The sequence below is a fragment of the Mauremys mutica genome, chromosome 4 (assembly GCF_020497125.1).
Source record: "Mauremys mutica isolate MM-2020 ecotype Southern chromosome 4, ASM2049712v1, whole genome shotgun sequence".
Lineage (NCBI taxonomy): Eukaryota > Metazoa > Chordata > Testudines > Geoemydidae > Mauremys > Mauremys mutica.
Window position 1 is genome coordinate 44005972 of NC_059075.1, and position 12091 is coordinate 44018062.

At 42.5% G+C, this 12091-nt stretch overlaps 1 long non-coding RNA gene across 1 annotated transcript in view; it reads right to left on the bottom strand.

Annotated features, from left to right (window-relative positions):
• LOC123369651 overlaps positions 1-9834 on the bottom strand; it is a 34345-nt gene extending 24511 nt beyond the window's left edge. Inside the window, exon 1 of the long non-coding RNA XR_006579117.1 lies at positions 9730-9834. This is a non-coding gene — a long non-coding RNA (uncharacterized LOC123369651). The remainder of the gene's footprint in view (positions 1-9729) is intronic.
• Between the last annotated feature and the right edge of the window lie 2257 nt (positions 9835-12091).

The following is a 12091-nucleotide window of genomic DNA, read 5'->3' on the forward strand; positions in this document are numbered from 1 at the left end:
GGTGAAACATCCCTTGTGATCCACCAGTGCTTGCAGCATCATTGAAAAGTACCCCTTCCGGTTTACGTACTGGGTGCCCTGGTGCTCCGGTGCCAAGATAGGGATATGGGTTCCATCTATCGCCCCCCCACAGTTAGGGAATCCCAGTGCAGCAAAGCCATCCACTATGGCCTGCATGTTTCCCAGAGTCACAACCTTTCGTAGCAGCAGCTTAGTGATTGCTTTGGCTACTTGCATCACAGCAGCCCCCACAGTAGATTTTCCAACTCCAAATTGATTCCCGACTGACTGGTAGCTGTCTGGCGTTGCAAGCTTCCACAGGGCTATCGCCACTCGCTTCTCTACTGTGAGGGCTGCTCTCATCTTGGTATTATGGCGTTTCAGGGCAGGGGCAAGCAAGTCACAAAGTTCCATGAAAGTGCCCTTACGCATGCGAAAGTTTCTCAGCCACTGGGAATCATCCCACACCTGCAACACAATGTGGTCCCACCAGTCAGTGCTTGTTTCCCGGGCCCAAAATCGGCGTTCAATGGATAGAATCTGCCCCATTACCATCAGGATCTCCAAAGCGCAGGGGCCCGTGGTTTGAGAGAATTCTGTGTCTACGTCCTCATCACTGTCATCGCTGCGCTGCCGTATCCGCCTCCTCCTCGCCTCGGTTTGAAGGTCCTGGTTCATCATATACTGCACGAGAGTGCGCGAGGTGTTTAAAACATCCACGATTGCGGTATTGAGCTGAGCAGGGTCCATGCTTGCTGTGTTATGGCGTCTGCACAGTTCACCAAGCAAAAAAGGCGCGAAACGGTTGTCTGCTGCTTTCAGGGAGGGAGGGGTGAGGCTGTACCCAGAACCACCCGCGACAATGATTTTTGCCCCATCAGGCACTGGGATCTCAACCCGGAAATTCCAAGGGGCGGGGGGGGCAGCGGGAACTATGGGATAGCTACGGGATAGCTACCCACAGTGCAACGCTCCAGAAATCGACGCTAGCCTCGGACCGTGGACGCACACCACCGATTTAATGTGTTTAGTGTGGCCGTGCGCACTCGATTTTATACAATCTGTTTTGCTAAACCGGTTTATGTAAAATCGGAATAATCCCGTAGTGTAGACGTACCCTCAGACAAGCCTTGTGTATGTGTTTTATGTGGAATATAATTGAATAAACTTGTTTTTTGAGAGCGAATGCTCAGCAAACTGGCACACTAGATAAATGTGTAGAAGTCTATTTCTTACATTTAGACATAGTTATTTATACACTGGACCTGACACTTTACAGGGAATGAAACATTTGTCACCTTGTCATATTAAATCTTGAGAATTAGTTCTTTGGTATAAATGTGTAATAAAACCAGGAAAAGTTTCCACACTACTTTAACTAAAGTAATGAGATAAAATAACAATGAATCAAAGTTAATGAAATCTCTTGCAGAAGAAAGTTAAATCTGATCAGGGCAAAAGCAGCCTTAATTACATCAAGTCTTAATTTACATCTCAGCTCCCAGACAGGTCATGCAAAATGGCAGCAGAAAAATCAGTTTCATAATGTAGTAATCATATTCTGACAACAAGGCCGTAAATTAAAGGCAGGCTAAATGAAAGCATGGAATGATGAAGTTGAAGGTATTAGAACTGTTACATTTATTCTCTGAATAACATGTAAGCACATACAAATATAATTGAGAGCAGCACAAGAACAAATTTTGTGGCAAGCGATCTAGTGCCAGATTCTAATCGTCTTTACAGCAGTGTCAACAGAGCTTTGTTTCACGTTGACTACAAGTCATATCCTAATTTCTGCAGTCATTTCCTTGTGTGGGATCTTTAGTTTGTTTAATACTGAGCTGTCCCTTTCTTATGTCACATTCAATTAGTAGTCCAACATTAACTGGTTTCACAGCTTCCCATTACTGGTGAAAAGATTTCTAAAACTCAGTTTTGAAAAAGAAGTGCAGCAATGTAGACAAGCAGCCTATTTATTCTACCTATTGTAAATGTAACATACAACTATAACTTATCTCATACATAACAGCCATATATAGTGCCATCCAATATTTGGCATGAGATGACAATAGTTGTCACAAGCAACTTCCAAAGTAGTGTCCAAAAAATTAACTAGCATATTATGGCAAGGTTGGGGGTATTTGGTGTAATCTATTTCTTACCCCCCCTCTCACTGCCAGTTGTTATTAAAACATTGTGTTACTAATAGAGCTGGATGAAACTTTTTTGACAAACTTTTTGCCAAAAAACGCAGATTTGGCCCAAATACCACAGTTCATAAATTCATGTTGATCTCGGTTGTTTCGGTTAAAAAAACTGCTTCAATATTTCCAAAACATTTCAATTTTTCAGGCTAGCTTCCCAAGGAGACTTAGGGCTTGTTTACACTTGAAACGCTGCTGTGGCACAGCTGCAGCTGTACCTCTGTGCACTTTAATGTGAACACTACCTGTGCTGACAATTCTCCCATTGGCGTAGGTAATCTATCTCACTGGAAAGCAGTAGCTAGATCAATCAAAGAATTCTTCTGTTGACCTACTGCTGTCAACTCTAGGGGTTAGGTTGGCTTAACTATGTTGCTCAGGGTGTGGACACAACTTTTTTTGTAGCACCATTTACAAAATGGTGGTGGTGCGGCTGCCCTTATATCTAAAAGCCCAGTGCTTATGGCATTCACCTGAGATGCAGGTTCAAATCACTACCACGGAGCGAGTACCTGAACCCAGCTCTCCCACATTCTAGGTTAGTGCTCTAGCCACCGGACTGTTGGATATTCTAATCTGGGGTGTGTTTCAATCTTTCCCACTGAAGCTATTCCACTTTGACCCAGCCATGCTATTTAATTATACAAAGAAAGCTACTCTCACAAGAGTGGTCTCCAAATATAGAGAATGAAGCAGAGAGCAATCTGTCTACCACAGCTTCTCTCAAAGGACTACTGGGTAACAAAACTAACACCAATGCAGTATTTCTTCAAAGATTTGGTTGCATGCTAAGAAAAAAACTTGTAAGAAGACTGTGTAACAGAACCACCTGGTGACTCCTGCCAAATATGGAAGAGCTAAATATCTCTGGGCCAGATCTACCATTGGTGTAAGTCAATGAAACATTGCACATATAATGTTATACATTTGCTTAATAAGCTCCAATTCATGCTGGTAAACACCTCAGTGGGGATATGTGAATGAGATAAGGCAAAAATTTCAAAATACAACACAGGAGCACACTAAGGCATGATCTAATGTGTCAACCTAAATCCTTCAGAGTTAACATTGGAATCTTTCTATATCCATTTCATTCATTGCTCAATCAGTCTACTGTCGTCAAAAGAAACCATAGGGCTTCCATCAACATTAATGAATTTATCCTCATATCCCTGTTTTAAGGTAAGGAATTATTATTCTCTCTATTTCTCAGATAAGGGAAATGAGATGTTAATCTACTTGCCTACAATCATACACAAAGTCATTGTAGTGTCAGAAATTGAGCTCACATTGCCTGAATCCTAGCCTAGAGCCTTAACCACACAGTGATTCTTCCTCTCTGAAAGTGATATTACAGAAAGACTTGAATATTAGTACATTTGCTATACAGTAGAGAGGTTACAAGGCTGTTTTGTTTTATATTGACAGTTCCCTATAGAGTAAAAATAATTATAATTAGGCAACATTTCAGTTCAGTGCCTCAACTTAATTCTGTAACACCATAAAATCTCTTGTTCTGTTCAGTTCATGAATAGCACTAATAATGAATGTAACTTCCCTGTTACTTTACTTCTCTGGGAAATGATCCCTTGTTAATATGCTGAAGCATCTTGTTCAAAACATTTTCATGTCAGTATTTGCTTTCCTGTCACTCAATGATCTCATTTAAAAGCATTTTTTGCTAATCATTGCTTTTTGAATCCTACTTTCATGGCCATAAGATGTCTGAAGCAAAAAGCCTTTAAAAATGCAGCATCTGTTTGTTCATTTTAGAGAAAAGATGCTGAACATCTTTGAAGTCAACAGAAGTTGAGGATACTCCGCACCTTGTAAGAAACACTATGATTTGGATAAGAAGTCTGCCCATGTTAGCCAGAGGCCTTAATATTAGTAATAATTGTGGTCCAAGTACTATTATATTACAGCACGATCAGATAGCCATTTAAAAAATAGATGGACATCCGTAAGCATATAATAAACTGACTGAAATGATGTGGATCGAAAATTAACACCTTGAAAAGCTCTAAATGAAGCACACCTAGCTCACAAACATCAAAGGTATACATGTGACTAGTGCCTTAATTCTCTCCTCTTTGCTCACATTATGTAAATATTATTTTGGGGGTGATTTCTCAGGTTAAACCTGTTATTCGTTAATAATGTACTTGGTGTTCAACTTCTGTACCCCTTTCATCTCTTCTATATGTAAGGACTCACTAGATTTCTCCAGAGATTAGTGATTGTACAGGCTGAGCTGAAGCCATGTATGATGCAGCAGCTGCCCACTTTCCTCTGAGTCATCAAATATTACTTATCAGAAAAATTAAAGGAACCATGAAAAGTAAGCAGCATCAGACAAGTAACTTGCTCCTCTATATGGCACTTTTTCACACAGGTGAATAACTTTCATGACTGAAGATTATTGGTGTAAGAAAGCTTCTTGGTGACAACTGATGTGTTTTCATCATAAGAACATATGAATGGCCATAATGGGTCAAATCAGTGGTTCACCTAACCCACTATCCTGTCTTCCAAAAGGAGCTGGGGCCAGATGTTTCAGAGGGAATGAACAGAACAGGACAATTATCCAGTGATCAATCTCCTGTCATGCAGTCAGATGTTTAGGGATACCCACAGCATGCAACTGTATCCTTGACGATCTTGGCTAATAGCCATTATTGGAACTATCCTCCATGAACTTATCTAATTCTTTGTTGAACCCAGTTATAGTTTTGGCCTTCAGCAATCACTAGCAACTGGTTCTACAGGTTGATTGTGTTGTGTAAAGTACTTCCTTGTGTATGCTTTAAACCTGCTGCCTATTAATTTCATTGGGTGAACCCTGGTTCTTGTGTTATGTGAAGGGGTAACTAACATTTCCCTATTCACTTTTTTCACACCATTCTTGCTTTTATAGACCTCTATCAAAACTCTTTGTCTCAGTTGTCTCTTCTCAAAAGTGAACAGTCCCAGTCTTTTTAATCTTCATATGGAAGCAGTTCCATAACTCTAATAATCTTTGCCATTACTTTTTCCAATTCTAATATCTTTTTTGAGATGGGGTGACCTGAACTACACACAATACTCAACATGTGGGCATACCATAGATTTATATAGTGGCATTATATTTTCACCATTCTTAGACGATAAATCTGAGGAACTGTCCCAGCTTGAGGTGTCATTAGAGGTGGTTTTGGAACAAATTGATAAATTAAACAGTAATAAGACACCAGGACCAGATGGTATTCACCCAAGAGTTCTGAGGAACGCAAATGTGAAATTGCAGAACTACTAACTGTGGTATGTAAGCTAGCATTTAAATCAGCTTCTGTACAGATGACTGGAGGATAGCTAATGTGATGGCCATTTTTAAAAAAAGGCTCCAGAGGTGATCCTGGCAATTACAGGCTGGAAAGCCTAACTTCAGTACCAGGCAAACTGGTTGAAACTATGGTAAAGAACAAAATTGTCAGGCACATAGATGAACATAATTTGTTGGGGAAGAGTCAACATAGTTTTTGTAAAGGGAAATCATACCTCCCCAATCTACTAGAATTCTTTGACGGGGGTCAACAAGCCAACTGGAGCTGCAGGAAGCGGCATGGGCTGAGGGACGTACTGGCCATCACTTCCCGCATCCCCCATTGGCCTGGAGCAGTGAACCGCGGCCACTGGGAGCTGTGATTAGCCGAACCAGTGGACGCGGCAGGTAAACAAACTGGCCCGGCCTGCCAGGGGTTTTCCCTGAACAAGTGGCGGCCCTAGTTTGAGAACCATTGGTCTAGAGGCCCAGAGCCAGGGTGTGATGGGTGTACAAACCCCACATTGGGCAACCAGGGGTTAAGAATTTATTTTGGGCTTAGCCAGCCCTGCTCCACATACCTGCAGCAAATGCTCCATCTGCTGGTGGGATTAAAAGACAGGGAATTAGCTCATTTGGATGGCAGAGCTGGAGATGAGCAGACCTGCAGCCCACAGCTCCAGCGGAAGAAGTATGGAACTTCTTTGTATGTGTGGTGTGTGTTTTTGGTTTTTTTGAGAGGAGGAGGGTTTGTTAAGGGGCCTTCCCCATACTGACTTCCTAGCCCAAAGCCTTTCCCGTTCAGTCAGGCACCTCTGCCCCTAGCCCATGTGTCCTTGCACCCCCACTCAGCCATCCCTCCTCCCCATCTCCATGTGGCCAGCCTCTTCTCTTCCCTATCTGCAGCTGGGGCTGGCCTGGGAGTGGCTGCTCTCTGTTCTGGTGCCACAGCAGCCCCTGGTGGGTGGCTGGAAAGTAGCGGCTGCTGGCTGGGAGCCCAGCTCTGAAGGCAATACTGCCGCTAGCAGCAGCACAGAAGAAAGGGTGGCATGGCATGGTATTGCCACCCTTACTTTTGTGCTGCTGCTGTCAGGGCACTGCCTTCAGAGCTGGGTGTCTCTCCAGACACCACTGCTTTCCTGCCATCCATCTCTGAAGGCAGTGTAGAAGTAAGAGTGGCAATATTGTGACCCTCCTACAATAATCCTCCAATCCCCTCTCCAGCAACCCCCTTTTGGGGGTCCTGACCCAATTTGAGAAACCCTGGTCTCTCCCATTAAATCTATATAGTATAGAGTAAAAGTACACAAGATCGGATTTCATGGGGAGACTGGATTTCATGGTCTGTGATGCATTTTTCATGGCTGTGAATTTGGTAGGGCCCTACTAATGGATTAGGAATGAGAATGCCTAAGCCTCATCAACATTTTGTCCTCCTGAAGGGAGAAAAACAGTGCTTAGTTCCTTGTTTCCTGGTGTTTGACCTCATCTGTGAAGTCATCTCCTCCCCTGTTTTGTGAACTGATGTGTACATTGAGAGAAGGGTAGAACCTGCATCCTTTCTACAGGTTACATTTTTTGCTGCACATTGGACGGTACTGTAGAATATTAACAAGGCCTCCAGATCTCAAATATAACACTAATGGTAAACATTGACAAATCTATTCTCACTCAACTAAAATGAGCTATATGTGTGCTCTTTGGGACGATATGCCTTAGTGCCTTTTTGTCAGATATCCTAGTTTTTATACGTGCACTAATGTTATACAGAATGTGTAATATGCAGACCAACCTTTGACTGCTTTTCTGATTATTTAGTAAATGAGCAGATTTTTTTTTGATCTACAAAGACATTGACACCAATCACCAAATAGTAATATCTAAAATAATGACAGCCTGACTCTAATGATGCTGCCATTACTTAAATCTGCAGCTCTCTCTTGGGCTGTAAGTAGAAAATAACTATTAACAGTGCATCAAACTTGTCACAATCAATATTGTAAAGGTCTAGCCCTAGCTTTGACTCTATTTTTAAATGAAGTTCTTCACTGGGTCATGCTTTGTCATCAGCCTTTTCATAGAACTTCCATTCAGATCAATAGAATGCTTTGGAGAGGAACAATTATTACATCAAGGTAGTAAATAATCTGGTAGTGTGAAAAGGGTCAATGACCTTTTCACAAGTCAGGCCTGCTTCTTGTGTCTTTTGGAATGCGGAGTATGCTATTTTGCATTATTCTGAGAGATTCATTGATAGGTATCCCAGACTGTTGAAAATGGTTGGGATTGTCAAAAGCACCTGAGTGACTTAGGCTATGTCTACACTACAGAGTTTTGTCAACAAAAGTTATGCCCACATACAGCATTGCTTTAATTAAACCACTGTTGCATGTCTACAATCTGCTGCTTGTGTCAGCAGAGTGAATCCACAATAGCAGCTCTTAGATCAGCGGTGGGCAAACTACGGCCCAGGGGCCACATCCGGCCCTTCAGACTTTTTAATCCAGCCCTCGAGCTTCCGCCGGGGAGTGGGGTCCAGGGCTTGCCCTGCTCCAGCTGGGGAGCGGGGTTGGGAGCTTGCGCCCCTGCGTGCGTGCTGTGGCTCTGCATGGCTCCTGGAAGAAGTGGCATATTCCCTCTCTGGCTCCTATGCATAGGGTCAGCCAGGGGGCTCCACTCCGCACGCTTGTCCCGCCCCAAGTGCTGCCCCCGCAGCTCCCATTGGCCGGGAAAGTGTGTGACAGGGAGTGTGTGTGTGGGGGGGGAGTGTGTGTGTTAGGGGAGAGTGAATGTGTTGCATACTGTTTCTTTAAGTTCAGACAGCAGCTGGAACCAACCAATTCTGAGGCAATGGGTGGGGATCCCCCCACATCAGCTCCCGCCTACCTCCCTGGCTCTGCAAAGCAGTCTCTCTCTCTCTCTCTCTCTCCCTCCCCCCACCCCCGCTCTGCCTGCTGCTATGTTTCTAGTGCCAGGGAGAGCGGGATTTCATGTTAATGGCTCTGTGATTCTCTCTGAGTTCTCCCACATCCTCCTCGGCCCACAGACCAATGATCCACCCCTTCCCTTCACTCCAGGCAGGAAAGCATGTTGCTGTTTTCCTGCTGGCATGCTCATCATATGAGCTCTCCACACTGAAGAATACCAAAGCTTCCTGGAGCTTTGAAAAGGGAGAGGCATATGCCTGCAGGGCAGCAGAGTTCAAAACAGTGAGCAGAGTGGCATGGCAAGCATTGTGGGATATTGGGGGAAGCCAGTTACATGGACATAACAAACAGCAGCGTCTACACTGGTGCTTTGTTGCTTTAACTTTCCCACTTTAACTTTGCTGCTAAAAGCTCTATGCCTCTCATCGAGATGGTTTTATTGGCAAAACAGGAAAGTTTTGCTGCAAAAAGTAGCATTGTAATGTGCACACCTCCACTGTTTTGTTGGCAAAAGCTGCCTTATGCCAACAAAACTGTATAGTGTAGATAAGGCCTTAGGAACACAAATCTTTGTCTTCTGGTCCTTTAACCAGACAATTTAAAAAAAGCTTCTGAATGTATTCATAATTAAGGGAAAAACCAAAAACTTTTTGTCAAGGCTGATTCCCCACTCTGGCACTTCAAGTGCAGAAGGTGGGGCCCCGCAAGGATTCTAAAAACTAATACTGCCCAGTCCAGGCATGTATTAAACTCCCAAGGTTACGGGTTCTCTCTGACTTGGGATGGGTAGATAATGCCACTACCCAAATGCAAAAAAACCCATTTTGAGAACCCAGAAAGGCACACTTGGGAATTCCTTCCTGTGGGGTACCCTCAAGCCCTTTTTCTCCCCCCCTCCCCTCCAGGGAAGAGCTGAGAAAGAAAAACAAAGGAAATCAGCTCTTGCCACTGGCTAATTAAACAACATATGCACAAACCTCTTAGGGACACAAAAATCCAATCCTGTTCTTAAAAAAGGTAAATTTTATTAAGCAAAAAGAAAGAAAATACATCTGGAAGTTAGGCTTTTTGCTAGATCAAAAAAAAATTACAAAAATTAAGCATCAAGATAGCTCTCTTGAGGTTCAGCTTAAAGGTTACAAGCAAAACGAAAGCAACTGAGGTTAGCACAGAGGCGTCCACAAGTCAATAGGAAATAAGCCTAATCACGTCTTCCTAGACCTTCCCTGACTTACTTACATATATTGGGTTTCAGATAAGCAATCTCTAGGTATGAGCTGATAGTTTTTCATACCTGGCTTAAAGCTTCCTACTTCATAGTTCCCACTCTGCGTCTCCTCGCTCCAGAGAACAACAACAAAACAGACAAAGGGAAAGCTTTTCCCCCAATTTTAAAAGTTCTAGCCCTCCCATTGGCTCTTTTGGTCAGGTGCCCACTCCCTTCTTTTTATCTATGGGCTTTTTTAACCCTTTACAGGTAAAGCAAGTAGAGCGCCTCTAATTTTACCAATAATTACATGAAGAACTAAACCGTATTTTTCACATTTCAAGGACTACAGTGACTTAGAATACAGGTGATGGACTGCTGTTTCAAAGCATAGTATGTCAAAGCATACTCCAGGACTTTTAGTGCATGGTAGCAGGGTCCACCTGGCGATTTAGTGAGCATTAGGGCTAGAGTGCTGTAGATTTAAACCTGTGCTTGTCATACACTGACAGACTGTGTCAATACGCCTTTAGGCTTTCAAGGGAGATTTTCAAAGGCACCAATGACTCTCAATTGGAGTTGGGTGCTTAATTGTCACTTTTAAAAAAATATTTCTTAGTTTACAAGTTACACTGCATCTCAGAACAAAGAAGAAAACCAAACAATTTCCATTTTGTAAAACTGCTTTGTTAGGAAGACAGCAATTGACACCCTAGATTTTCAAGACTGAATCAAGTGCAGACAAAGTGAGCTTTGGAATACATTATGTACTTGATAGACTTATTTTAAAAGACACTAATCTTCACTTTGTACTTCTTTGAATTTAAGACCCAGTTCAAGAGAGAAGCCAGCTAAGCATGTAGCATAAGAACAGTCAAACACATTGCATCCAGCAGTGCTGGAACAATTTGTATATGGTCGTACTCAATTCTCTGTCACTGGCAACATTTAAATCAAGATTGGGTGTTTTTCTAAAAGCTCTGTTCTAGGAATTATTTTTGGGATGCCCTATGGCCTGTGTTGTACAGAAGGTCAGACTAGATGCTCACAATGGTCCTTTCTGGCTTTGGAATCCATTAATTGATTTAGTGTCACTCTGCTCTAAAAATGATGGTAAACTCAGATTGTGGGGTTTAATTTTTATCGTGGCATTGATTTGAAGAACAAACTTGCTGTTCACAAATAAAGATGGTTCTATTAATCTTACAAATTCAGTCTAAGATATGAGAATCAAGCTGAATTCATTCTGCCTCATTCATCTGCAGGCCAAATTCTTTTGGTAATATTTCTACCACTCAGTTGTCTTCAGTGGGGTTGCAGAGATTTGAAAGAAGGCAGATTTTTGGCCTGCAATTGGCAATGCATGAGGCAGAACAGAATCCAGCTCAACTCTCCTGTTGTAATGTGCTTTAAGTACTAGCAGGAATTGAGAATATAAAACCTCTTTTTGTCCCTAATATAAGCAGCTATGACTCTGAATGAAACTATACATATATGAAGTGGAGTAAGAAGTTCTCATTTTTACATAGTTCATTTATGATCATACTTCACTCTAACATTGCTGAATCCTATCAGCACTGCTGTCTGGCTTTACTTTGAAATTAGCTGGTTCTATAATGTGCGTCCTATTAACTACATGAAAACATTGTGCAGATAGTATTAATTTCTTCTGGCTCTCTCACTTTTAGACCTATGCCCCCACATTGATTACATAGCAACGAGAACAAATAATGGTGCATGCGAGTCAAGTATTAAAAGCCAATTTACTTTTAAGTTTGACTGTTTCCCATAGTCAGTCCTTACTGCTGAACTCAACACAAAAAGAAACCACCTGCTTCAGATTCAGTAGGTTATTTTTTCAGTAAGCTATACCTTGTAAGTTTCTGGAACTATTTAGACTTTCAGTATGGCACTAGAAAGCTGACACACCAATATGTCTGGCTAGTAAATTATTGCTCTTTTGTGGCTTTGTCATGAACCCCAAACAAGTATAGGGCAACAGTAGCCTGGGAATCAGATTGACTCTGATGGACACAATCTGCCTCTTGTTTTCTAGTTGAACTGCAGTTTAAATATCTAGGCCTATACCCTGCACAGCACACATCCCCGTGTGTGTGTTGTGGGGGGGGGGGGAGTAGACAGGGGAAACAGGGAAGGCAGAAAGACTCCACCCACTTGGGAATGGCATGTACAGACTGCTCTGCTGCTTCATGCAAGCTAGAATGAGAGAGCAGGGATGGGTGTTTTGCTCCTTTTTCTCCTTTATTCTATGGCCATGTACAATGAACCATAATTTTACTTTTCACAGTCTAGACTCCTTCTCTATCCTTAGCTCTCCCTTGCACCTAGATATTTCAGGTCTTGCTGATAAAATGATCCATTGTTCTAAAATCCACTGACTATATGTGGTGCCTGGAGAATTAAGGATGGAATGGTAACCCTAACTGGG